Raw genomic sequence first — 27,966 nt, 5'->3', positions numbered from 1 at the left:
GATACTCAACTTTACTCCAGTAGATTTCAAATCCACAAGAAGATGAACATAGCAAGCGTACCAAGCATTAATTCTCACTGGGGTCTTCCTACTAAATGCATCAGCCACAACATTAGCTTGACCACCCTCGTCACACAATCATAATCACTAAGCAACTCATTCCACCTTTGTTGCCTAAGATTAAGATACCTCTGAATAAACAGATATTGGGTACTCTTTTGATTTGTAACAATCATGCACTTTTCTTCCCATAAAGACAATGTCTCCAAATTCTCAAAGCAAAGATGATAGCTGCTAATTCCAAATTATAATTAGGGTAATTCATCTTATGAGATCCCAATGGCCATGAAGCATAGGCAATCATCCTACCATGTTGCATCAACACGCATCCAAGTACATTCAAAGAAGTATTATTATAGACCACATAATTACCACTATCGTCTGGGAGTGCGAAAACAGATGCATGAGTGAGGGAATACTTTACTTGCTGAAGCTCTACTCACAATTTTTTTTTTTTTTTTCCCACTCAAACTTAACCTCTTTTCTCATCAATCTCGCCAAGGGCGAAGCAATAATTAAAATCTTGGACGAACTATCGATAATATCCTGCTAATCCGAGAAAACTCTGAACCTCAGTCACAGTTCGCAATTGTTCCAAATTCTCAATCGTTGCTACTCTTTTAAGAATCCATTTGAATACCTTAAGTAGATATAATTAATTTATCCAACATTAGCATTTGCTAAACTTAGCATACATCAACGTTCCCTCAATCTTTGCAACACCAACTTTAAATATCTAGCATGCACTGCTCTAATCTTATCAATCTCGTCAATGGCAAACAATAACAACCCGGTCCAGATATCACTGGAATACTTCCTTCAGCAAACTCATAAAAGTAGCAGGTGCATTCGTCACTCCGTATGGCCTCCCAACTTGAAATGACCATAACGAGTCCTGGATTCAGTCTTATGAACATCCCCACTGTTAATCTTCAACTAATATCATTCAGACCTCAAGTCAATCTCAGAAAGTACCCAGGCGCCTCAGAGCTGATCAAATAATCATCAATACACAACAATGGATAACAACTCTCAATCGTTACCCGATTCAATTACATAATATCAATGCCTAGCCTTAATGTCCATTTTCTTCCTCACAAATAACCCGGAGCTTTTCCAATGTGATATAATAAGTTGAATGGAACTTTTAACTCAACCTGAACCAATCTCTAACATAGGATTTGTACCTAAAAACAATTCAATAATAAAACCCACATCTCTGCCTGGCGGCAATCTAGGTAAGGCATCTGGGAATACACCAAGAAAATGTCTAACCATCTTTACATCTTCCATACTATTAGGATCAACATCATTTAGCACCATATGAACTCAATATCTTGGCAGCCTTTTGATAACAATCTTCTTTGCTCTCTCAACAGGAATAATGGCATAACTCACTCCACTTTACTTACCCCCAAAAGTAACCTCTGGTCATCCAGGTCAACAAAAATTAACTGATTCCCCATAGTAATCTAGCTTGACACAATTATACATTTCCTCTACCAGAGTCATCTTGTCTCAGAAATCTGGGATCACTAGTAAATCTATCACTTCGCCTCTGACCAATGGCAGTAAAACTTAAGCTGGGAAAATTAGCTCTAATTTCACTTCCTTTGAAGCTCTGAGTCCTCCGAGGTCTTTGATATGACGAATCTTTAACTTTATCGTCTTATTCTGATTCTCATTCCTTTCTTATTCCTCTTTACTCTCGCTGATCATATTCTCAAAGTCTTCAAAGCCCAACAGCATCCCGTAAACTCTTGGTAAAAAGTACAATGGATAGTGATCGCCAAAGAACGCAACTTCTTCTTATCATCCAGCCAAAAACGACATAACACCTCGACCGAATTAACAACATCATCAGAATGGAAATAAGGCAAGTCTGTAAGCTTTCTATAATATTCATCCGTCGTCATTTTCCTCGTCTCACATTTGCAATTTCTTGTTTACTACCATCACAATATGCCGGGGGAATGAACTTTTCTTAAACAATTCTTTAAACAACTTCCAAACAGTTGTCCTTCCGATATTGTCGGATAACATTCCTATCTCCATCAAAATGCAGATTCATCACTCAAAAAACTAGGTAATCATCTCGACCTACCTATCGGGAGGAAAATTCCCTTAACCTTGCATAATCTGAAACGCCTTTTCCCAATTGATTAAGCCATCAATCTGCTCCCTTAGGTCCTTCTATCCCTAAGGGATTCAAATTTAACTTATAACCAGTCTCAAAAGGTCCCTTTAGATAATAGACTGAATCACAATGGCAATAGTTTCCCCCAAACTACTATATCAGGGAAATTAGGCTCATCCGAACTACGTGGCTCGCTACGAGGCGGTATAGTTCTGACAGAAGACACTAGGAAATTATCAAGATGTCCAGAATTGCAACCTAGGCTCTGATACCAACTGACACACCCCGTCCCGAAGGAGGGCGTGCTGGCCGTCACGTGAGAGTGACGTAACCATTTACACAGTTCGGAAGCTTTAAAAAAAAAAATTCCAATTACTAAGATAACACACCCGAGGGTGAGTCCTACTTTTGTGAATTCTGTCAGAACACCGTTGGATTCCTCGTGGCCACCAAAGCTCTGCTAACTTGAACCTGGAGGGGCGCAAAACAAAATTGAGTGGGTCAGTAAAACAAAGTTTTTTGAAGACTTTTCATTTAAAACATTTATAACCCCTCACCGTAAAACCTGTATACTTTCCCAGAAAATAGCATATATATTACATATATATAAGCAAAAAGCTCAAATCTCAAACCTTTAACACTTTTCAGAAATATATATATATATATATATATATATATATATATATAGATATATAACCATATGAAATCTCAAAGCTTGAATCCCAAATCTTTAACATTTTTCAAGAAAAACATGCCATGCCATAAATCAAAATATAAATCAGGTGAAATAAGGAATCAATCGGAGACCCTACAGTTGGTCCTATACGATTAATTCAATAGCTCAATATCTCACTAAGCCGGAGTCACCACAGTGACCTATACGGCCCTACTCTGCACATCACTCGGAACTACGTAAGGTAGTCTATACGATGAAAGGTGTAAAAATACGCTCTAGTGCTTCTCTCATCATATCATCAGCGCGCATATCTAAGGTCACCCACCAGTCGGAACCCCTCTAATGGTTTGTACGACTGGCATGTCGGAACCCTCACATGGTCTGTACGACATCCACCTACTTGGATCCAAGGCGAGCGTGCGGTGTGGTGAATAATATAAGCACTAACACCTAGGGTGCAGATTATGAGCTCAAACATCTCAACAACAACAATTCAATGAATAAACGAACTCACCTGACTTACCTGTGCCTCCACAGCACCATGCAACATGTATGCATCATATATCAATCATATAACTCATATGAAATTCACATTTTCCAAATAATTCTATGCATGGCATTTTCAAAACATAATTTTGCATAAAAGCATTTTTTTCTGGGAAAAACAATAGTAAATAGGTAATACGAAAACAAAACTGCCCACTCACCTGGAGTTCGCCCACAACTCCCTAGCACCGTACATCAAGGCGTCATGACGATTAGCGCCTAGAACAACAATCAAATCCAACCTCAGAAATTCTGCTGATAGAATACATAACTTATATAAGACACGTCACTACGTAGTTCGATCCGGATGATCTGCAATTCAGATTTCAAATCCGTAACTTCCAGAGGTCCACAATATACCTCTAGGACAACATCCTAAAATTTCATTACCATCCAACGGTCGGATCTTCGTCAATTTCCAAAACTAAGTGACGGTTAACATTCTATTTTATGAACTTACAACTTCAATTCCAGAAGATCCGTAAATCGGATTCCCAATCCGTAAGTTCCTATAATCCTCAAATATTACGTATTACAACGTATCAAAGTTTGGTGACGATCCAACGGTCGGATCGTCAATTCACATTTTCACCTAACCACGAATCGTAACCAACCTAGGTTCAATTATTCAATTTACGTCCATCAATTAACAAAACTGAACCTAGAACCTTAATCACATGCTAATAATGACATTGGCGGGCCATTGGCCACGCGCCGCCGCGCGGGCCGCCGCGGGTGGCGGTTGGCCGCCCCCGGCTCGCCGGAAAATTCAACTATTTCCAAAAATTACCAAAATTTTCAAATTTGAAGATCTCAATGAGTAGAACAACTTTCATACCTGAGGCCAAGGCCAATTTGGCCTGGAAGTGCTTCAATTTCACCAAAACCGTGAAGAACCCTAGAATTTGGGTGTTTCCAATTCGACCTTCAAACTTGTTCCAACGCCTCAATTACCTCTTGGTCTTTGTTCTAGGTCCTAAAGGAATGCTAAAGGTGTTAGTAATTGAAAGAAAACATTTCAAAATTTGGAGAATTTAAACAAAAGGGTCGCGGCACCCGTAGGGGTGTTCTTCGCGAAATCACAACGAAATTCAATGATTCTTGGGGTGAAACGTAAAGAGGGAAGGCCTAGATGATGATTAGGAGTGGTACCTTGACTCAATTCGTCGGAAATTTGGACGAAATCCATCGAATTTGGGCGTGGGCACCGCCGGGTCGAAACGACCCACGGGTTCTCCCCAACCCATTTCATCTTTTCCTCCGCTTCTCACCCTCTCTCCCTTCCTCCTTTCCCTGTTCCGATTGGTCAGTTTCTTCCCCTCTCTGCCTCTGATTCGCTCTCTCTCCTTCTTCTCCGATTGGGCAGTTTTTGCCTAATCTCTCTTCCTCTTTTCTGTTTTCTGGTTCTTCCCACGCACACACCCACACAAAACTTTCATTTTTCTCATCCCAGCCATCCATTTCAAAATCCTTTAATCTGGGCCATCCAAATTTTAATAAAAGAATTTCTATATTTTACTAAAATTATAATTCCTTAAAATTCCAAATTTCAAACGTTAATAACTTCTTCGATATAACTCCAAATCACGAACCGTCTGCGCCCACACGTCCGTAACGACGAGTACTACGAGGATATGTCAAGAAAACAAATCTTAGATGGCACGACACAACGATTAACCTCGAATGATGTGCGTGCCTCGAAGGGCATTTTTGTAAAATCCTTTATTAAAACTTTAAAAATTCTTAAAATTAGGGACGGGCTGTCACATGGAATAGCTTAAGGGGTTCTTCTCCACACATGTCACACTTGCAATACAAGATCGATTCTCAGTCGGTCTTTCGATAAATTATGAAACTCAACACCCTAGGTTAATTAGGTCCGCTTAAATTAACCGTCAAGTTCTCCTTAAGTTAATGAATTGGATGGGTTTGCGCAACGCAATTCACAACATTCTCCAAAAGTCCTTTACGTGAAAAGCACAATAAAGATACAATCAAAAGATCATTAAGCATCATGAAAACTATAAGTGTTGACGAGGCATTCGTTACTATGAAAAGCATGAAACTAGTGCCAAGAATTCATTTAACGCGATTGTTTATAAGCAACCTCCACTACTTGTGAATATAAGTTCATAACGATTAGGTGAAACTCACTTATATTCTAGCGTCATATTTATGCATGAAAATTAAGCGTGCACTCTCAATAAACATACATAAATAAGTTATCAATCAAACGGTTAAACAAATTGAATCCACAACTTATGAAATTCCAACCAAAGGTAATAAATTCATATTGCAAGCATAAACATAGTTTCGAATCACCCCCTAGCTAAAGGGGGGTTTAGTTCCTCATACTTATAAGACAAAGAGAATTGAATTTAAACATTGAAATCAAAGAAACACCTAAACATTCCAACAACTCAAACTTGAATTGTATGAACGTTTAGACCCTCTTCTCTTCCTCTTTGTTGTAGCACAAGGTCTAAGGAAATGTTTAGGGCTTTAGGTGTATGTGGAATGGAGTGGGGAATGATTGCAATGAAGAGAAAATATGCAGAAAATGGAAGAGATATGCACGGCAGAGAATGGGATTTTGTGATGGTTTGTTGTGTGATTGTTTTGTGGTGAATTTCTTTGTTTGTATGAATGCATTGCATGGTTTTATAGGGAGAGAATGGATGGGTGAGCATGTTAATGGCAGCTAGGATGAATGATTTAAAGGGGTTGCTAGGTTGGAAATGATTAAAGAGTGAGGGGATGCATGTGAAAAACAGCTAGGAAAAATTGGTGGAATGCTGGAATTGTTAAGGGATGCACGGCAATGGGGGGTTAGGTGTGCATGTGGCTGATTTGTTTGTTGGGAAAGCTTGTGAGTGAATGATTAAAGATGCATGTGGATGAATTATACAATGGGAAAGTATGTGATTGACAACTAGGGTGAATGGTGGCTGCAATGATGAAGTGTGATGGCTAAAAATGGCAAGGGAAGGCACGGCAATGGGTGGTTTGGTGTGGCTGTTTTATGTTGTGAATTATGATGAATGCATGTGGATTAAAGAAGAATATGGAAGTGAATAAATCATAATAGGGCTGCAAGTTTAAAGGGCTAGGGTTTAAGTACATAAAATGGGCCTAAAATAGGGTGGTTTGCATGGCAAGGAAATGGTGTTATATGGTTAAGCCCATGGCAAGGTTGTGTAATTGGGTTAGGGCCATTGTTTTGTGTCCTCAAGTGCATACAAGGCCTTCAAATTCATCCAACATTTTGGCTCCAAGCCTAAGCTATCCATCCTTAGCCCAATAGTGCTCCACAAAGGCCTCTAAAAGCACTTCTTTGCTCCTTAAGCCCTTAGAACCTGAAAACACACAAAAGAAGCATAAAGGACTAAAAAAACTAAAGAAACATAACGTAAAAGTACGAGAACAAGCCATTTAAGTCGCATGAATATGCTCCTATCAGACACTAATGGGGCTATAGCTCAAGCCAGGGAATCAAGGTCTCATCAAGATCCGAACTCAAATGAGAGACTGAACCACATGATTAAGAATCATGTATAATGGTGACGTCGTTATTCTCAAGGTTGCTTCGATGGATAACATAATATCCATTGTCTAGGCCTACTACTCAGCCATTTATGAAATGACTACAGAAGAGGTATCATCATTGATGACCAAGCTGATTGGCTCTAGTGCAAGTGGGAGATTGTTGGAAATGTGCCCTAAAACCAATCATATGATGATACTTTACGGACACTTCACATGTTAAACTAATCTAGTATAATATCAAGGGTAAAGATTATTCTTTGAGCTGTCTCATATAAATGTTATACGCTTAAACGATAAGTCCAAGGAATATGTGATTGGGAGAATGCGATCTAAAGAAGTTAGATTCATGAGACCGTTCTTTCGTAGACACATCCTAAACGTTCCTGATCATAGGATTGCCAATTGGGCATTGACAGTCCGTTAAGATCAGTACGTGTTGTGTCTTCTCTCAGGGAGAGTGACTAGTCTCGAGTCATTGGTGTGTGTGACAACAAGACAAGCATGTAGGTGCTCAATAATGAATGAGTCCACTAAACACGATCAACGAGGAGTTGTCATACTCATGTAACATGAGAACTCATGGTTGGGATAATGCAAAGTAGTCCTTTGACCTGAGGCATCATAGTTGTCTTGTGGTTAAGTCCTTGATCTTTGATTATGTCAAAGTCACTCCATCAGGAGGGTGTCCACGGCATCGTCGGGGTTAAGCCACTTAGCCATGGAGGCAAGTGAATGCGCAACAAGGGATCTTTAACCTTCAAACCGTTTGGGGGAGAATACTCTATGATATGATTAAGAATCTCTGGCCAGAGTATGAATGAGATTTAGGAAGTCGTTCCAAATCACATTCAAGGTAATCATATAAGCACACGAATCACATTGGATAGTAGACATGAATAAACTATCAAACCAAACAATGTGGTTAAGAGTATTGTATTAGAGAAAGACCGTATTGCATTTGTAATCCTAAACTATATAGGTTCTCCACCTCTTCTGATAAGCTTGGGTAACCATGATATGCTGCTAGGTGTCACTCATGGTTTGTGGAAGCCCTAAACGTGTATAATCACTAAAGGGAGAATTGAAAGTAAGTTTCAATTCACAATCGATTTGAAATGGTTTTAATCGCCCACTGCCTCGCTAAAAGGAACCTAAGGGATCGTACACCGTGTAAGGTGGAGATTGAAGAAACAATGGAGATGAGTAAGAATAATTAAATGGTTTAATTATTTATGGCAAGGATTAATTAATATGTTAATTAATCAAATGAATAAGTTCGTTAAAGACCTCGGGATAGTTTTGGACCTTAAGGCCCAATGGGCTTCGAACGTCAAGCCCATTGACTTAAGTTGTATGACAACTTAATGAATAATGATTCACAAAGGCCCAATTAGCCCAATAATACCCTAAGGCCGGCCATTTAGAGATGGAGTGAGTTTTGGACTTATTTACAAGTTTGCCACTCCAATGAATTAAGGTATAAATATGACTTTATAGCCAAAATTCATTTAGGGTTTCTGTTAGAGAATTGGAGAGAACATATCTCTCTCTTTTCTCTCTAAGAGGCCGGCCTCCTTGTAGGTTTTAGCTAGCAATCCTACTACTCCAAGGTCACTCATTTCTTCTCCAATCTAACCTTGGTGAAGAGACTTAAAGGTTCTCAATTTTGGGAACTTGGAGAACCATTTCATCCATCCAAATCCATGGATCTAAGAAGCAAGGAATGAAGGCCCTCTCCTTGGGTGATTAGCCTTTGCTTATGCAAAGAGGAATCTACAAAGGTATAAATTTCTCGACTAACAAATGTTGTTTTAAGTTGAGTCAAGGTTCACCAATCTACTAGGCTTTAAATTTAATGGGTAATGTTTTGTTTTGAGTGCATGCAAGCATGATTCCACCTTTAATTTATTAATTGCATGCTATAGATGTTGCTCAAATGAACATGTTTTTCACAAAATTTCCTTCATGCTATAGATGTTGCTTAAATGAACATGTTTTTCACAAAATTTCCTTCAAGTGGTATCAGACCCTAGGTCTAGTAGTTGGTGAATCCTTTTGGGTTTTGTAGTTCATAGTCTTTGATTTAAATGTTGTAATATGTTACAATCTTTATTCTTGCTTCTTTGAATGTAAATTTTGTTAGAAAATTTGCCATCTCAAATGTTGTAGATGTAGTTCACATGAGCATGAATATTGGAGCTAAAATTTGGTGCCATGTTTTTGGGAATTTTCGGCCAAATCCAAAGGGTGGATTTTTGGGTTCATGTTTGACTTGTTAAAAGTGTTTTCAAGTAACTTTTGGAACCTCTATGTACCCTAGTTTGGTTATATGTTATTTCCCTTAAATTTGAGTGGATTTGGGATGTCTTTGGGTGAAAAATGTTCATGGAGATTTTTTGAGTTTTTCATGAATGTTCTTCATTGTTCTTGATATTTTAGCCAAGAACAAAAAGTTTGGTGTTTTTGATTCAAAGTTTTGATTTATTTCATAAAGTTTTTGTTTTGTGCTTTTCAAATATTTAAATGTGTTAGATATTTATTTTGAAAGGTGAAAGAAATATTGGTGAGTGTGTAAGGATTAATTCCCTTTCACACACACCACTTGCATGACATTTATGTCATGCACCACTTGCATGACTTTATGTCTAAAACTACAAATCAACACACACATCACTCCCTTCTCTCCAAAACCAGCCACCCTACAAATGGGGTGTTTTTGGCGCTTTTATGCAATTACATAAAGTTTTGGTACTTTTGTGTATTTGCACTTTGGCCCAAAAGTTTACATTTTTACATAAAGGCCCAAAATCATTAAAGGACAAATTGTTTTGTTCCTTTAAAGAAGTTTTTGTATTTGTTGAAATTTTTGTGTTCTAGTTGTAATTACATGAAGTAGTGGACTTTTGTGTTTTTACAAAGTGACCCCAAAAGTTTATGTTTTGCAATATAGCCCAAAAAGTTGTGGTAATTGCATTTTAGCCCAAATTAGGTTGAGAACAAAATTGTTTTGTCTCATTAAATGAGAATTGGATTTTCATTTCATTTAGCTCCATTTAAATCAATTCTATGGATACAAAAACCAAATGACAATGTTGCATTCAATTTAATTAGTTAAAGTGTTAATTAATTAAAGGGTGATTATGAACCTAAGCCTACGATAATTGAGCTATGTGAAAGGCCGTTTCAAATTTGTTTGAACCATGGGAATGTGTAGATTAGATTTTGGTTGTAATTTGATTTGATCAAATATTGTAAAAGAGCATAAGCTCTTCTTTACTTTAAAGTAATTTGTATTATTCAAATGTTGTAAAAGAGCATAAGCTCTTCTTTACTTTGAAGTACTCCTTTTCTTGTTTTATTTGATATGCATGAAATTGGAGTAGCGGGTCCAACGCCCAATAAGACAACACGCCTTAATGTGTTTAACGCGTAACTAAAATCAATCACCATCCCTAGACCGAGATTCAACACTAGGCTCGTGTTGGATCTAATCAAAGGTTCATAGTCATCCTAAGGCCCTAAGGCAACTATATAGTCCATCAATGAATGCAAACCTTATGTAAGTAGTACCATATACTCTTGCTTTAAAAAACCGTTTTACAAGCTTAGTGGGAGTATTATATACAACTAAATCAATCACATGGACCAATAGTTGTAATAGGACCAAATTGTTTTAATAAGATTAAAATGTATGTTTGTATGTGATGAGACCTAAAACCCTCAACCAAACCATTATTAAGTTGATAAGCGTGAGAGTGCTTTTGAACACTCTTTTGTGGCCTTCCACCATGGTAGGCTCGATCGTTTGTGACTCGTACACCAGCTTCACCCTATCATGGGGGAGTACAAAGTGCGTGCTTACACTCAGGATGAATCCTATACGCATACATGATGTTGTGAAGGAAGGCAACGAGAATGAATAACATCATATCATTGTGAGGTTGTTCTTGAACCCCTACCCGAACTTGCATGGTGGGAATGACTTAACTAAGTGCAATGGAGCCAACATCATATCATTGTGAGGCTTCATTCTCTAGAGGCCAAATACGATGGGTACTTGCAAGAGATGCAAATGAGTAAGTGTACTCTCTCATTATTATTGATGCTAGCCAACATCATATCATTGTGAGGTGGGCTTGGTAATGATGAGTCTCTCATACCCTACTAAGAGTTTCCTCCAAAATTCTCGAATTCCGATGAGGGATATGGAATTTGCCAAAAATAGTGGGTGGTGCTATTTGATTTAAAGACCCGAATCAAATGGCTTAAAATCAATCAATTTATATTCGTTATGTATTTATTTACCAATATATTTCCAAACGCTATCCAAAACTTGACAAAGAAAAGCTGAATGCTTTAGTTTCCGGACTTGGTACCAAAATCCCAAAGAATGTCTTAAATGGATTGTATATGTACCTAAGTAGTCTCATCCTCACAATCTTCCTATTCATAATGTATCATTGGAAGAACATGTTAGATAAGTCTATCATGAAGAGGACAACACAAACAACCAATGCTTATTCCTTCGTTATATGACAAAGGAACTTACGAAGATTAGCATAAAGACAAGGACACTTTTAGTGTTGTTAGTTCTTCACTTACAAATCGTTGTATGAAGAAATAAGAGTTGTTTTGAACAACCCTTAGTCAATGCAAACACTAGTGCTTGATTCTTTGTTAAATGAACGAAGAACTTGAGAAAGAAAGCACAAGGGCATGGACACTTTATGTGCCATGATTCTTCACTTACAAATTGTTGTATGAAGAAATGAGAGTTGCCTTGAACAACTCTTGAAATTTGTTATTATGTTTAGAACATAATGGTTGTTTGACAAAAATAGTCCATCAACATGGACTTATGATGATTTTGAATCATTGAGTGTTGAAGTGATAAACCACTTAACGACATGGAAACTAGGCTAGGACTTCACCTTTATGTCCCTATCCTAATGGTTCACTAAGTTTATTGTAAACTATGTAGTGAACAATAAACACATGCTCTCCAAAATGTTTGATGTGTATAACACAATTGAAATAAGTTTCAAGAGAGATAGTGGGAGTTTAGGGACCATGACTATTGTAGTCAAAGGAGAAGTCAAATGAAGAAGATAAAATTAACTCCAAGGGAACAAACTTTCTTTATGAAAGAATGGACATTGGAAGGAGTATTTGCAAGAAATGTCTTGCAAGTGTCAAGAACACACCTTTCAAAGGTGTTGTAAATTGTTCTTGAATTGTTCAAAACAGTTGGTTCTTCTACTTGAATGCTTGATTCCATATTAGTAACTATGTTTTACAATCGTTGCAAAAGTGTGACTAATAAGAAGTAGAAGATATATGAGAGAAGAAAAAGGTGCTTCACATTCGGAACGTGAATAAAATAAAGATCTCTGCGAAAGCACTGCGAAAGCAGATAGTACTTACTTCCTCATATGAACTACCAAAGAAATTGGAAAAACCAAAGATTGTCTTTACATTCCAATTTTAAGGAACTTAATTCCGTCACTATAGTAGAGATGGATGAATGTTTTGTTTGACAAAACATTGTTCTTTATTAGTCAATGATTGGATTATAGTAATCTAATTGATTGTCTCTATAGTAGAGATGATATGGTAGTGTTAACTGTTTAGAATATAACGATGCTTAAAACCCAAAAGGTTGCAAGGTAGTGACTAATCTCAACTGAGTTGTGATACCTCTAAAACATAAATTACGAGTTGGTCATAGATGGATGCTTTGGATCGTTAGATCCGGATCCAATACCTTCTTATTAAAATTGTATAGAGGCGAAATGTTCAAATCTTTATTCTTTTGGAAAGGAAGAAAGAATCACAAAGTTGTTGAGGTTAATTCACTTAGATGTTAGTGGCACTTGTCCACAACATAAAATTACTCATGTTGTATGACATTCACCGAAGATCACTCTCGGTTGGACTATAGTTTATTTTAAATAAACACAAGTCCGAATACTTTGCAAAAGGTTTCAAAGAATTCAAGAAATGTAAGTTGATGAGTAAGAAGTCTAAAGTATTTACCTCCTTAGATTTGATCCAAGGAAAGGTAACACTTTAGAACAGTTTTTTTGAAAGATATCAAGGAAAGAAGCATCATAAGATAATGGATTTCTCCATTAAGAGAAGAACGAACTTGAATAAGATTTAGTTCGTTGGATATTATCAATTACCCATATATAGGATATATACTTCTAAGACAATATAATTTTCAATTAGAAGATCTTCCAAAATTTTCATAACTCCATAGGATGTAGTTGGAAAGAAAGACAAGTCTTAATTGTATTAAGATTTGGGGTTGGGTGCTAATAAGCAATATTTGTTTGAAAATTATCTTGTGGGTATCCTTAAATTAACATTTGGATATCACTTCTATAAACCAACTAACAAATGTTGTTTGTTGGATAGTTCATTATAATCCTACCATAGGATTTGCCTCAGATAGAGCAAAATGAACGAGGGATAGAACTCAAAGAATGGGTTCTTTGAGAGACAAGATGATAACCAACAAATATAACAACCTAGTTCCTATACCACAAGCTCGAAGGTAGTCGAGAAGGATTTATAAACTGTCTCAGTTGAATGGTTTGAACTTTATGACTATGTCATAGAGTTACACCTCTTAATTCGAAAGAAATAAGAATGAAAATCCTTATGACTACATTGAGTGTATATGCGACATATACTCAAGGAAATGGTAAAGTACCATTTGACCCGAAATAATGAAACCTTTATAGCTAATTGGTAGCTTAAGGTGACTACAATCAAAGAGATTGGTTGACTTTGAAGAAACCATCTTTGACGTAGTCTTGGTTTCAATTAATTCGAAGATTGCTAGCTACAACTAAATGGTGATTCAATGTTTGGACATAATATGGGTTTCCGAAACCATTATTAAGATAGTCTTGATAATATATATCTAAAACTATGAATCACAAGACATGTAAGTTGTAGAGATCCATCCATCATGGATCTTAGCAAGCTAGTGGGAGCAATAAGCGTCTTATGAGAGAAAGATCAAATCGTTTGATTTCTCATAAAGATGTAAATGAATCTTTTGTTTACTAGGTTTACAAAAGATTAGCGGGAGTTAATCATGTTCCTAAATTTGAATATATGTATATACACATATATGATATATTAATTTTGGAAATGAAAAGAATACTTCTTCGTTAAAGTTATGACTTTAAACATTCTATAATGATAGAATGTATATGGGAGATATAGTCTATATACATGGGATGGAAATCTATAATGATATATTTCAAGATATAATTGGATTATATCAATCCCTAATAATAGACAATAGATGCTAGGAAGTTTCTCATATGATGATAAACTTCAATTAGAAGGACGACTCTAGTGAGACTAGCAAGTTGCCCTTCTCAAAGGGAACGCGCCCTTTGACTCCCAAAGAAATAATGTGTAAATAGAATCCTTTATGCATACGCAGAAAGGTGATTTATGAATTTCATATTGTATGAAAACATTGATATGAGTTGTACCTAGATAGGCACAAGACGATATCAGTGCAAGCCCAGGATCAGAACCACGGCAACTGTTAAGTGAATCCTTAAGTATTTAAGAAATACTAAAGGATAAATTCCTCAAAGAATGAGGAAGAATTAGAGTAACGTAAAGGAAGCGTAAATGTATTAGATTATGAATCTAATCCATCATTGGATGTTTCTTCATTATGAATGAAGAGATAATCAGATATCTCTTTATTATGACTAAAGAGATATTTGGATGGAAACATTAAAAGTAATGACTTTAGTGTGTTCCATTATGAATGCAAATATATTGCCATATAAAAGCTTACAAACAATGTTGTTTGGATGGGAAAGTTCATTCATGAACTCTCTATTCGGTTCCAACCAGAAAGTGTCTCTAGTGTACTGACACTACGACACAAATGGGGCGATAACTCAAGCCAGGGAATCAAGGTCTCATCAAGATCCGAACTCAAATGAGTGACTGAACCACATAATTGAGAATCATGTATAATGGTGACGTCGTTATTCTCAAGGTTGCTTCTATGGATAACATATAGATATCCATTGTCTAGGCCCACTACTCAACCATTTTTGAAATGACAACAGAAGAGGTATCATCACTGATGACCAAACTCATTGGCTCTAGTGCAAGTGGGAGATTGTTGGAAATGTGCCCTAAAACCAATCATATGATGATACTTTACAGACATTTCGCATGTTAAACTAATCTAGTTTAATGTCAAGGGCAAAGATTATTGTTTTAAGCCGTGTCATATAAATGCTATATGCTTAAACGATAAGTCCAAGGAATATGTAATTGGGAGAATGCAATTTAAACAATTTAGATTAATGAGACCATTCTCTTTCGTATACATATCCTAAACGTTGCTAATCATAGGATTGCCAATTGGGCATTGACAGTCCGTTAAGATCAGTACATGCTATGTCCTCTCTTAGGGAGAGTGACTAGTCTCGAGTCATTGGTGTGATTGACACCAAGACAAGCATGTAGGTGCTCAATAACGAATGAGTCCACTGAACACGATCAACGAGGAGTTCTCATACTCATGTCACATGAGAACTCATGGTTGGGATAATGCAAAGTAGTCCTTTAACCTGAGGCATCATAGTTGTCTTGTGGTTAGGTCCTTGATCTTTGACTATGTCAAAGTCACCCCGTCAGAGGGTGTCGACGGCATAGTTGGGGTTAAGCCACTTAGCCATGGAGGCAAGTGAATGCACAACAAGGGATCTCTAACCTTCAAACCGTTTGAGGGAGAATACTCTATGATATGATTAAGAATCGCTGGCTAGAGTATGAATGAGATTTAGGAAGTCGTTCCAAATCACATTCAAGGTAATCATATAAGTAAATGAATCACATTGGATAGTAGACATGAATAAACTATCAAACCAAACAATGTGATCAAGAGTATTGTATTAGAGAAAGACCGTATTGCATTGTAATCCTAAACTGAATTGGTTTTCCACCTCTTCTGATTAGCTTGGGTAACCATGACATACTGCTAGGTGTCACTCATGGTTTGTGGAAGCCCTAAACATGTATAATCACTAAAGGGTGAATTGAAAGTAAGTTTCAATTCACAATCGATTTGAAAGAGTTCTAATCCCCCACTGCCTCGCTAAAAGGAACCTAATGGATCGTACACCGTGTAAGGTAGAGATTGAAGAAATAAAGGAGATGAGTAAGAATAATTAAATGGTTTGATTATTTATTTATGGCAAGGATTAATTAATATGTTAATTAATCAAACGAATAAAGTTCGTTAAAAGACCACGGGTTAGTTTTGGGCCTCAAGGCCCAATGGGCTTCGAATGTCAAGCCCATTAACTTAAGTTGTATGACAACTTAATTCACAAAGGCCCAAAAAGCCCAATAGAACCCTATGGCCGGCCATTTAGACGAAGGGTAGTGAACTTGCTTTAATTACAAGTTTGCCACTCCAATGAATAAAGGTATAAATATGACTTTATAGCCAAAATTCATTTAGGGTTTTTCTTTTGGGGAAAGGATGAGAACATAAGCTCTATTTTCTCTCTAAAGAGGCCGGCCAACCTTGGACGGATTAGCTAGTAATCTTTCTCCTCCAAGGTCACTCATCTCTTCTTCACATCTCACCTTGGTGTGGAGACTTAGAGGTTCTCAATTTTGGGAACTTGGAGAAACCTATTCTTCCATCCAAATCCATGGATCTAAGAAGCAAGGAATGAAGGCCCTCTCCTTGGGTGATTAGCCTTTGCTTATGCAAAGAGGAATCTACAAAGGTATAAATTTCTCAACTCACTTTGATTTGAGTTGAGTCTTGGTTCACCTAACTACTAGGCTTTGAATTTCATGGGTAATGTTTTGTTTTGAGTGCATGCAAGCATGATTCCGCCTTTAATTTGTTAATTGCATGCTATAGATGTTGCTCAAATGAACATGTTTTTCACAAAATTTCCTTCAATTAGTCACTACCTTGCAACCTTTTGGGTTTTAAGCATCGTTATATTCTAAACAGTTAACACTACCATATCATCTCTACTATAGAGACAATCAATTAGATTACTATAATCCAATCATTGACTAATAAAGAACAATGTTTTGTCAAACAAAACATTCATCCATCTCTACTATAGTGACGGAATTAAGTTCCTTAAAATTGGAATGTAAAGACAATCTTTGGTTTTCCAATTTCTTTGGTAGTTCATATGAGGAAGTAAGTACTATCTGCTTTCGCAGAGATCTTTATTTTATTCACGTTCCGAATGTGAAGCACCTTTTTCTTCTCTCATATATCTTCTACTTCTTATTAGTCACACTTTTACAACGATTGTAAAACATAGTTACTAATACAGAATCAAGCATTCAAGTAGAAGAACCAACTATTTTGAACTATTCAAGAACAATTTACAACACCTTCGAAAGGTGTGTTCTTGACACTTGCAAGACATTTCTTGCAAATACCCCTTCCAATGTCCATTCTTTCATAAAGAAAGTTTGTTCCCTTGGAGTTAATTTTATCTTCTTCATTTGACTTCTCCTTTGACTACAATAGTCATGGTCCCTAAACTCCCACTATCTCTCTTGAAACTTATTTCAATTGTGTTATACACATCAAACATTTTGGAGAGCATGTGTTTATTGTTCACTACATAGTTTACAATAAACTTAGTGAACCATTAGGATAGGGACATAAAGGTGAAGTCCTAGCCTAGTTTCCGTCTCGTTAAGTGGTTTATCACTTCAACACTCAATGATTCAAAATCATCATAAGTCCATGTTGATGGACTATTTTTGTCAAACAACCGTTATGTTCTAAACATAATAACAAACTTTCAAGAGTTGTTCAAGGCAACTCTCATTTCTTCATACAACAATTTGTAAGTGAAGAATCACGGCACATAAAGTGTCCATGCCCTTGTGCTTACTTCTAAAGTTCCTTGTTCATGTAACAAAGAAACAAGCACTAATGTTTGCATTTAACTAAGAGTTGTTCAAAGCAACTCTTATTTCTTCATACAACAAATTGTAATTGAAGAATTATGACATTAAAAGTGTTGTCCTCTTTATGATAGACTTTTTCTAACATATTCTTCTAATGATACATTATCAATAGGAAGATTGTGAGGATGAGACTACTTAGGTACATTTACAAGCCATTAGAGACAATCTATGGTTTTGTAGTACCAAGTCCGGAAACTAAAGCTTTCGGCTTTTATTTTTCAAGTGTTGGATAGCGTTTGCAAATATATTGGTAAATAAATACATAACGAATATAAATCGATTGATTTTAAGCCATTTGATCCGGGTCTTTAAATCAAATAGCACCACCCACTATTTTTGGTAAATTCCATATCCCTTATTGGAATTCGAGAGTTTTGGAGGAAACTCGTAGTAGGGTATGGGAGACTCACTACTACCAAGCCCACCTCACAATGATATGATATTGGCTAGCATTAATAATAATGAGAGAGTACGCTTACTCATTTGCATCTCTTGCAAGTACCCATCTTATTTGGCCTCTAGAGAATGTAACCTCACAATGATATGATATTGGCTCCATTGCACTTAGTTAAGTCATTCCCACCATGCAAGTTCAGGTAGGGGTTCAAGAACAACCTCACAATGATATGATATTGATCATTCTCGTTGCCTACCTTTCACAACATCAAGTATGCATATAGACTCCTCCTGAGTGTAAGCACGCACTTTGTACTCCCCCATGATAGGGTGAAGCCGGTGTACGAGTCACAAACGATCGGAGCCTACCACGGTGGAAGGCCCCGAAAGGGTGTTCAAAGCACTCTCACGCTTCTCAACTTAATAATGGTTTGGTTGAGGGTTTTTAGGTCTCATCACATGTAAATATTCATTTTAATCTTTATTAAAACAATTTTGATCCTATTACAACTATTGGTCCATTTGATTGAATTTAGTTGTATATAATACTCCCACTATGCTTATAAAACGGTTTTTAAAGCAAGAGTATATGATACTACTAACATAAACTTTGCATTCATTTGATGGACTATATAGTTGCCTTAGGGCCTTAGGATGACTATGAACCTTTGTTTAGATTCAACACGAGCCTAGTGTTGAATCTCGGTCTAGGGATGGTGATTGATTTTAGTTACGCGTTTAATCACATTAAGCCGTGTTGTCTTAGGGGCGTTGGACCCTCTACTCCATTTTCATGCATATCAAATAATACAAGAAAGGAGTACTTCAAAGTAAAGATGAGCTTATGCTCTTTACAACATTTGATCAAATCAAATTACAACCAAAATCTAATCTACACATTCCCATGGTTCAAACAAATTTGAAACGGCCTTTCACATAGCTCAATTATCGTAGGCTTAGGTTCATAATCACCCTTTAATTAATTAACACTTTAACTAATTAATTTTGAATGCAACATTTTCATTTGGTTTTTGTATCCATAAAATTGATTTAAATGGAGCTAAATGAAATGAAAATCCAATTCTCATTTAAAGAGACAAAACAATTTTGTTCTCAACTTAATTTGGGCCAAAATGCAATAACCTCAACTTTTGGGCTATATTGCAAAAACATAAACTTTTGGGGTCACTTTGTAAAAACACAAAAGTCCACTACTTCATGTAATTACAACTAGAACCCAAAAATTTTAACAAATGCAAAAACTTCATTAAAGGAGCAAAACAATTTGTCCTTTAGCGTTTTTGGACCTAAACGTAAAAACGTAAACTTTTGGGCCAAAGTGCAAATACACAAAAGTATCAAAACTTTATGTAATTGTATAAAAGCCCCAAAAGTACTCCCATTGAGGGAGTGGCCGGTTTTGGAGAGGTGAAAGGAGTGATGTGTTTGTTGATTGGTAAGTTTGACATAAAGCATGCAAGTGGTGCAAGTGGTGTGTGTGAAAGGGAATTAATCCTTACACACCCACCAATAATTCCATCACCTTTCTAAACAAATATCTAATACATTTAAACATATGAAAAACATAAAACATAAACTTTATGAAATAAATCAAAACTTTGAATCAAAACACCAAACTTTTTGTTCTTGGCAAAAATGTCAAGAACAATGAAGAACACTCATGAAAAACTCAAAAATTTCCATGAACATTTTTCACCCAAAAACATCCCAAAACCATTCAAACTTAAGGGAAATAACATATAACCAAACTAGGGTACATAGGGGTTCCAAAAGTCACTTGAAAACATTTTTAACAAGACAAACAAGAACCCAAAAATCCACCCTTTGGATTTGGCCGAAAATCCCCAAAAACATGGCACCAAATTTTAGCTCCAAAATTCATGCTCATATGAACTACATCTACAACATTTGAGATGGCAAATTTTCAAACAAAATTTACATTCAAAAAAGCAAGAATAAAGCTTGTAACATATTACAACATTTAAATCAAAGACTATGAACTACAAAACCCAAAAGGATTCACCAACTACTAGACCTAGGCTCTGATACCACTTGAAGGAAATATTGTGAAAAACATGTTCATTTGAGCAACATCTATAGCATGCAATTAACAATTAAAAGGCGGAATCATGCTTGCATGCACTCAAAAACAAAACATTAACCATGAAATTCAAAGCCTAGTAGATTGGTGAACCTTGACTCAACTTAAAACAACATTTGTTAGTTGAGAAATTATACCTTTGTAGATTCCTCTTTGCATAAGCAAAGGCTAATCACCCAAAGAGAGGGCCTTTATTCCTTGCATCTTAGATCTATGGATTTGGATGGATGAAATGGTTCTCCAAGTTCCCAAAATTGAGAACCTCTAAGTCTCTTAACCAAGGTTAGATTGGAGAAGAAATGAGTGACCTTGGAGTAGTAAGATTGCTAGCTAAACCCTCCAAGGAGGCCGGCCACTTTAGAGAGAAAGGAGAGCTTATGTTCTCATCCTTTCCCCAATAGAAAACCTAAATGAATTTTGGCTATAAAGTCATATTTATACCTTAATTCATTGGAGTGGCAAACTTGTAAATAAGTCCAAAACTCACTCCATCTCTAAATGGCCGGCCTTAGGGTATTATTGGGCTAATTGGGCCTTTGTGAATCATTATTCATTAAGTTGTCATACAACTTAAGTCAATGGGCTTGACGTTCGAAGCCCATTGGGCCTTAAGGTCCAAAACTATCCCGAGGTCTTTAACGAACTTATTCGTTTGATTAATTAACATATTAATTAATCCTTGCCATAAATAATTAAACCATTTAATTATTCTTACTCATCTCCATTGTTTCTTCAATCTCCACCTTACACGGTGTACGATCCATTAGGTTCCTTTTAGCGAGGCAGTGGGCGATTAAAACCATTTCAAATCGATTGTGAATTGAAACTTACTTTCAATTCTCCCTTTAGTGATTATACACGTTTAGGGCTTCCACAAACCATGAGTGACACCTAGCAGTATGTCATGGTTACCCAAGCTAATCAGAAGAGGTGGAGAATGTTGGAAATGTGCCCTAAAACCAATCATGTGATGATGCTTTACGGACATTTCACATGTTAAACTAATCTAGTTTAATATAAAGGGCAAAGATTATTGTTTGAGCCGTCTCATATAAATGTTATATGCTTAAACGATAAAGTCCAAGGAATATGTGATTGGGAGAATGTAATCTAATGAAGTTAGATTCATGAGACCATTCTTTCGTAGACACATCCTAAATGTTCCTGATCATAGGATTGCCAATTGGGCATTGACAGTCCGTCAAGATCGGTACGTGCTATGTCTTCTCTCAGGGAGAGTGACTAGTCTCAAGTCATTGGTGTGTGTGACATCAAGACAAGTACGTAGGTGCTCAATAGAGAATGAGTTCACTGAACGCGATCGACGAAGAGTTCTCATACTCATGTCACATGAGAACTCATGGTTGGGATAATGCAAAGTAGTCCTTTGACCTGAGGCATCATAGTTGTCTTGTGGTTAAGTCCTTGATCTTTGATTATGCCAAAGTCACTCCATCAGGAGGGTGTCCACGGCATCGTTGGGGTTAAGCTACTTAGCCATGGAGGCAAGTGAATGCGCAACAAGGGATCTCTAACCTTCAAACTGTTTGAGGGAGAATACTCTATGATATGATTTTGAATCTCTGGCCAGAGTATGAATGAGATTTAGAAAAGTCGTTCTAAATCACATTCAAGGTAATCATATAAGCACACGAATCACATTGGATAGTAGACATGAATAAATAAACTATCAAACCAGACAATGTGGTCAAGAGTATTGTATTAGAGAAAGACCGTATTGCATTTGTAATCCCAAACTGAATAGGTTTTCTCTACCTCTTCTGATTAGCTTGGGTAACCATGATATGCGGCAAGGTGTCACTCATGGTTTGTGGAAGCCCTAAACGTGTGTAATCACTAAAGGGAGAATTGAAAGTAAGTTTCAATTCACAATCGATATAAAATGGTTTTAATCGCCCACTGCCTCGCTAAAAGGAACCTAATGGATCGTACACCATAAGAGGTGGAGATTGGAGATTAAACGGAGATGAGTAAGAATGATTAAATGGTTTAATCATTTATTTATGGCAAGGATTAATTAATATGTTAATTAATCAAACGAATAAGTTCGTTAAAAGACCTCGGGATAGTTTTGGACATTAAGGCCCAATGGGCTTCGAACGTCAAGCCCATTGACTTAAGTTGTATGACAACTTAATGAATAATGATTCACAAAGGCCTAATTAGCCCAAAAATACCCTAGGGCCGGCCATGATGCTAAGGGTAGTGAACTTGGACTTATTTACAAGTTTGCCACTCAAATGAATAAAGGTATAAATATGACTTTATAGCCTAAAATTCATTAGGGTTTGTTTTGGAGAAAATTGGAGAGAACATGTCTCTCCATTTCTCTCTAAAGAGGCCGGCCACCTTGGGGGGTGCAACTTGCAATCCCACTACTCCAAGGTCACTCATTTCTTCTCCAATCTCTCCTTGGTGAAGAGACTTAGAGGTTCCCTATTTTGGGAACTTGGAGAAACCTATTCTTCCATCCAAATCCATAGATTTTAGATGCAAGGAATGAAGGCCCTCTCTTTGGGTGATTAGCCTTTGCTTATGCAAAGAGGAATCTTCAAAGGTATAAATTTCAACTCACTTTGTTTTGAGTTGATTAATGGTTCACCAATCTACTAGGCTTTGAATTTCTTGGTTAATGTTTTGTTTTTAAGTGCATGCTAGCATGATTCCGCCTTTAATTGTTAATTGCATGCTATATGATGTTGCTTAAATGAACATGTTTTCACAAAATAATCCTTCAGAGAACCTATTCAGTTTAGGATTACAATGCAATACAGTCTTTCTCTAATACAATACTCTTGACCACATTGTTTGGTTTGATAGTTTATTCATGTCTACTATCCAATGTGATTCATTTGCTTATATGATTACCTTGAATGTGATTTGGAACGACTTCCTAAATCTCATTCATACTCTGGCCAGAGATTCTTAATCATATCATAGAGTATTCTCCCCCAAACGGTTTGAAGGTTAAAGATCCCTTGTTGCGCATTCACTTGCCTCCATGGCTAAGTGGCTTCACCCCGACGATGCCGTGGACACCCGCGGATGGGGTGACTTTGACATAATCAAAGATCAAGGACCTAACCACAAGACAACTATGATGCCTCAGGTCAAATGACTAGTTTGCATTATCCTAACCATGAGTTCTCATGTGACATGAGTATGAAAACTCTTCGTTGATCGTGTTTAGTGAACCTACGTACTTGTCTTGATGTCACACACACCAATGACTCGAGACTAGTCACTCTCCCTGAGAGAAAACACAGCACGTACTGATCTTAACAGATTGTCAATGCCCAATTGGCAATCCTATGATCAGGAACGTTTAGGATGTGTCTACGAAAGAATGGTCTCATGTATCTAACTTCTTTAGATCGCATTCTCCCAATCACATATTCCTTGGACTTATCATTTAAGCGTATAACATTTATATGAGACGGCTCAAACAATAATCTTTACCCTTGATATTAAACTAGATTAGTTTAACATGTGAAATGTCCGTAAAGTATCATCACATGATTGGGTTTAGGGCACATTTCCAACACTTACGATCTTGAGTTAGCAGCCATTCTCTTTGCTTTGAAGATTTGGAGGCATTATCTCTATGGTGAGAAGTGTAAGATCTTCACAGATCATAAGAGTCTTCAGTATCTTTTCACTCAGCCTGATCTTAATCTTTGTCAACGAAGGTGGATGGAGTTACTAAGTGATTATGACTGCACTATTGAGTATCATCCGAGTCGTCCAAATGTGGTAGCTGATGCACTGAGGAGGAAACCTCAAGGTCGACTCAATGCTTTGTATGCTTGTCGTGTTCCTCTTCTTGCAGATTTGAGAGCTACTGGAGTAAAGTTGGAGATCGAAGAATGAAGAGAAGCTTTTCTTGCTAGTTTCCAAGTCAGGCCAGTTTTAGTCGATCGTGTACTTGAAGCTCAGATGGTTGATGAAGAAATTTAAGAAATGATTCAATTGAGAAGTGAAGGGAAAAAGAAAGACCTCAGGATTCGAGAATCAGATGGCATGCTTATGTGGGAGAACAGAATGCATGTGCCGAATAATGAGGAATTAAAGAAGGAAATTTTGGATGAAGCACATTGTTCGGCTTATGTGATGCATCCAGGAGGGACTAAGATGTACCATACCATTCGACCATTTTATTATTGGCCGGGTATGAAGAGGGAAATTGCCGAGTATGTAAGTAGGTGTATTGTTTGCCAACAAGTCAAAGCAGAAAGAAAGAAGCCTTTTGGTCGGATGCAACCACTTCTTGTTCCTCAGTGGAAATGGGAAAATATAACTATGGATTTTGTGTATAAGCTTCTGCGCACACATAATGGATTTGATGGTGTTTGGGTGATTGTAGATCGACTTACCAAGTCAGCACACTTCATTCCCATGAGGGAAAAGTATCCCCTTAATAAATTGGCTAAGTTGTTCATCACGAAGATTGTGAAATATCATGGAGTTCCAATGAATATTATTTCTGATCGATATCCAAGATTTACTTGTACGTTTTGGATAGCTTTTCAGGAAGCTCTTGGTACAAAACTACTTTACAGCACTACTTATCATCCTTAGACCGATGGGCAATCAGAGAGGACTATTCAGACGTTAGAGGATATGCTGAGATCTTCAGTGTTACAGTTTAGTGATTCTTGGCATGATCGCCTAGACTTGATGGAATTTGCCTACAATAATAGTTTTCATTCGAGCATTGGTATGTCACCATTTGAGGCACTTTATGGTAGAGCTTGTCGTACGCCATTGTGTTGGTCAGAGGTTGGCGAAAGAGTGTTAGAAGGCCTAGAGATTGTGGATGAGACTACTCAAAATGTTCAGGTGATTAAGTCTAACCTGAAAGCGACCCAGGATCGACAAAAGAGTTTAGCAGATAGACATGCTACTGATCGAGTATATATGATATGGGTAATTTGGTATTCTTGAAGTTGTCACCTTGGAGAGGTATAGTGCGGTTTGGAAAGAAAGGCAAGCTAAGTCCTAGGTACATAGGACCTTATGAGATCACTAAGAGGATTGGTGAAGTCGCTTACAGATTGGAGTTGCCTCCGGAGTTATCTAAAGTACATAATGTGTTTCATGTTTCGATGCTTCGACATTATGTTTCAGACCATTCACATGTGATTCCTTCTCAACCTTTGGAGATTAATCCGGATTTGACATATGATGAAGAACCAGTGACTATCTTGGATTGGAAAGACAAAGTTCTAAGGAATAAGACAGTGAGCTTGGTAAAAGAATTATCGAGGAACCACTCAGTAGAAGAAGCTACTTGGGAGACAAAAGATCGAATGAGAGAAATATATCCGAGGTTGTTTTATGAGTATTAGTGTGGTGACTGATTGTATGAATTTCGAGGATGAAATTCTATAAGAAGGGTAGATTGTCACAGCCCATCTCGAGATTCTATTTATCGAGGTTGTGAAATGACAAAATTGTCCTTGACGGATGCTAAGGTGTGTGTGTAACATATTATTGAATAATGCATATTTTCCTAAGTTTGGAAAATTTGAAATGGATTAAAAAGTATTTGCAATTTGTGTGGTTAGGGAAAGAAGTTGGACTTGTTTTGGGATGGACCACACACACACACGGGATACCCTCACCCCGTGCCCTCTCTTTCTCTCCTCTTCTCGGTTCACTCTCACTCTCTCCCTCTTGAAACTGTACGGACCAACACCAAAAACCCTTGAAACTTCATGGATCGAAGTGGAGATTAGCACCATCGCGTTCGTGGGTGCCCTATGAACTCAAAGGTGCCATTTTCAGGTAAGGTTTTCCTCATTTTCACGTCGAAATCACAAGCACCGAGTTTGGCACTATTCATGAACTTTGTATTGGTTCGTTTTTAGGACAATCCAAGCTCATAGTGAGCTCTAGGAAGTTCCCACGAAGCTCAGGGACGTTCGTTTGGAAGTTTTGGACGTCGGGAAACCCTAGTTCGAAGGTGACCGGTTTTAGTGAAATCTCCCGACGTGATTTCGAAGGATTGGGAGGTTTTTAAAGGTATAGCCTTCTTCCTCTTGTAATTTGTGAAGTTTTGGTGAAAATTTCATGGAAAATGGTTGAGAATCTAGCGAGAAAAGACCGATTGTAGGTCTGCCCAGTTTCTAGCTTCAACGAGTTTTCCCGACGACTGAAGGTAGGGGATGATACGCGTGGGGGGCGCGTGGACCCGTGCCTATTCTAGCACGTGGGGGCGCGTGCAGCCTCAAATTTTTTTTCTAAAAATATGTCGACGTCCGTGACATCGAGTAGGTCACTGTGGTATATTCATATACCCAAATTGAGCACCGTATGAGAAGTTATTACGAATTGTCGGTTATGTGCTTTAATTAACGTTTTTATAGTTGTTTCGCATATAGGTGATACCTATCCTGAGGACGAGTGCATCCAAGGTCGTCACAGGGGTTACAACCCTTCGACTTATCAGTGAGTGGGCAGTATTTTCTGTATTTACCTATATACTATTGATTTTTCCCAGAAATTGAATTTAAAAGAAAGTATGTTTTTAAAATGCCATGCATGCATATTTTGAATTATATGAATTAGCAATTGATGCATATATATATATGAAATGGTGCTGTGGATGCACAGGTGAGTATCAGGTGAGTTTTATGTTATTCATATGATTTATTGTTGATGTGAATCGTGTTGAGAGCTCATAACCTGCACCCCTGGTGTTAGTGCTTATAATATTCACCCGCACCGCACGCTCACCTTGGATCCAAGTAGGTGCATGTCGTACAGACCATGAGAGGGTTCCGACATGCTAGTCGTACAGATCACTAGAGGTGGTTCCGACTGGTAGGTGACCTTAGATTATGTGCACAGATGATTGATGAGAGAAGCACTAGAGCGTATTATTACACCATTCTTGTCGTACAGACTACTTCAGGTAGTTCCGACTTATGTGCAAGTAGTGCCGTACAGGTCACCGTGGTGACTCCGATTGGTTTGGATATTGAGCTATGGAATTAACCATACAGGACCAACTGCAGGGTCTCCGGTTGATTCATTATGTCACCTGTTATATTGATGCATTCTTAATCTGTTATTAACATTTATGGCATAGCATATTTTCTGGGTTTTGATAAAGAATTGTGATTTGAGATATATGAAGATTATATGCATATTATGTTATTTTCTGGGAAAGTATACGGGTTTTACAGCGAGGGGTTAGAAATGTTTTAAATGAAATGCTTTTTGAAAAACTTTGGTTTTACTGACCCACTCAATTTTGTTTTGCGCCTCTCCAAGTTCTAGTTAGCAGCGTTGGTGGCCCACGAGGATTCCCACGGCGTACTGACAGACTAAATAAATGTAGGACTCACCTGTGGGTGTTGTAATTTAGTTGTGGTCGTACTTGACTGCACCTAGTACTTATGCTCTGAATTTGTGTGTTTCACACTTAAATTTACTCTAGCA

At 37.3% G+C, this 27,966-nt stretch overlaps 1 long non-coding RNA gene across 1 annotated transcript in view; it reads right to left on the bottom strand.

The window, feature by feature from the left end:
• Positions 1–2,473: 2,473 nt before the first annotated feature.
• The window catches only part of LOC139197027 (uncharacterized), a 100,043-nt gene continuing 74,550 nt past the window's right edge, over positions 2,474–27,966 (bottom strand). The window contains exons 4-5 of the long non-coding RNA XR_011581992.1: positions 3,581–3,638; positions 2,474–2,668 (exon numbers count right to left, since the gene is read on the bottom strand). This is a non-coding gene — a long non-coding RNA (uncharacterized lncRNA). The remainder of the gene's footprint in view (positions 2,669–3,580; positions 3,639–27,966) is intronic.

The sequence above is a fragment of the Malus domestica genome, chromosome 06, assembly GCF_042453785.1.
Source record: "Malus domestica chromosome 06, GDT2T_hap1".
Taxonomy (NCBI): Eukaryota; Viridiplantae; Streptophyta; class Magnoliopsida; order Rosales; family Rosaceae; genus Malus; species Malus domestica.
Note: the sequence above shows the minus strand (reverse complement) of the source record. Positions and strands in the feature narration are given on the sequence as shown.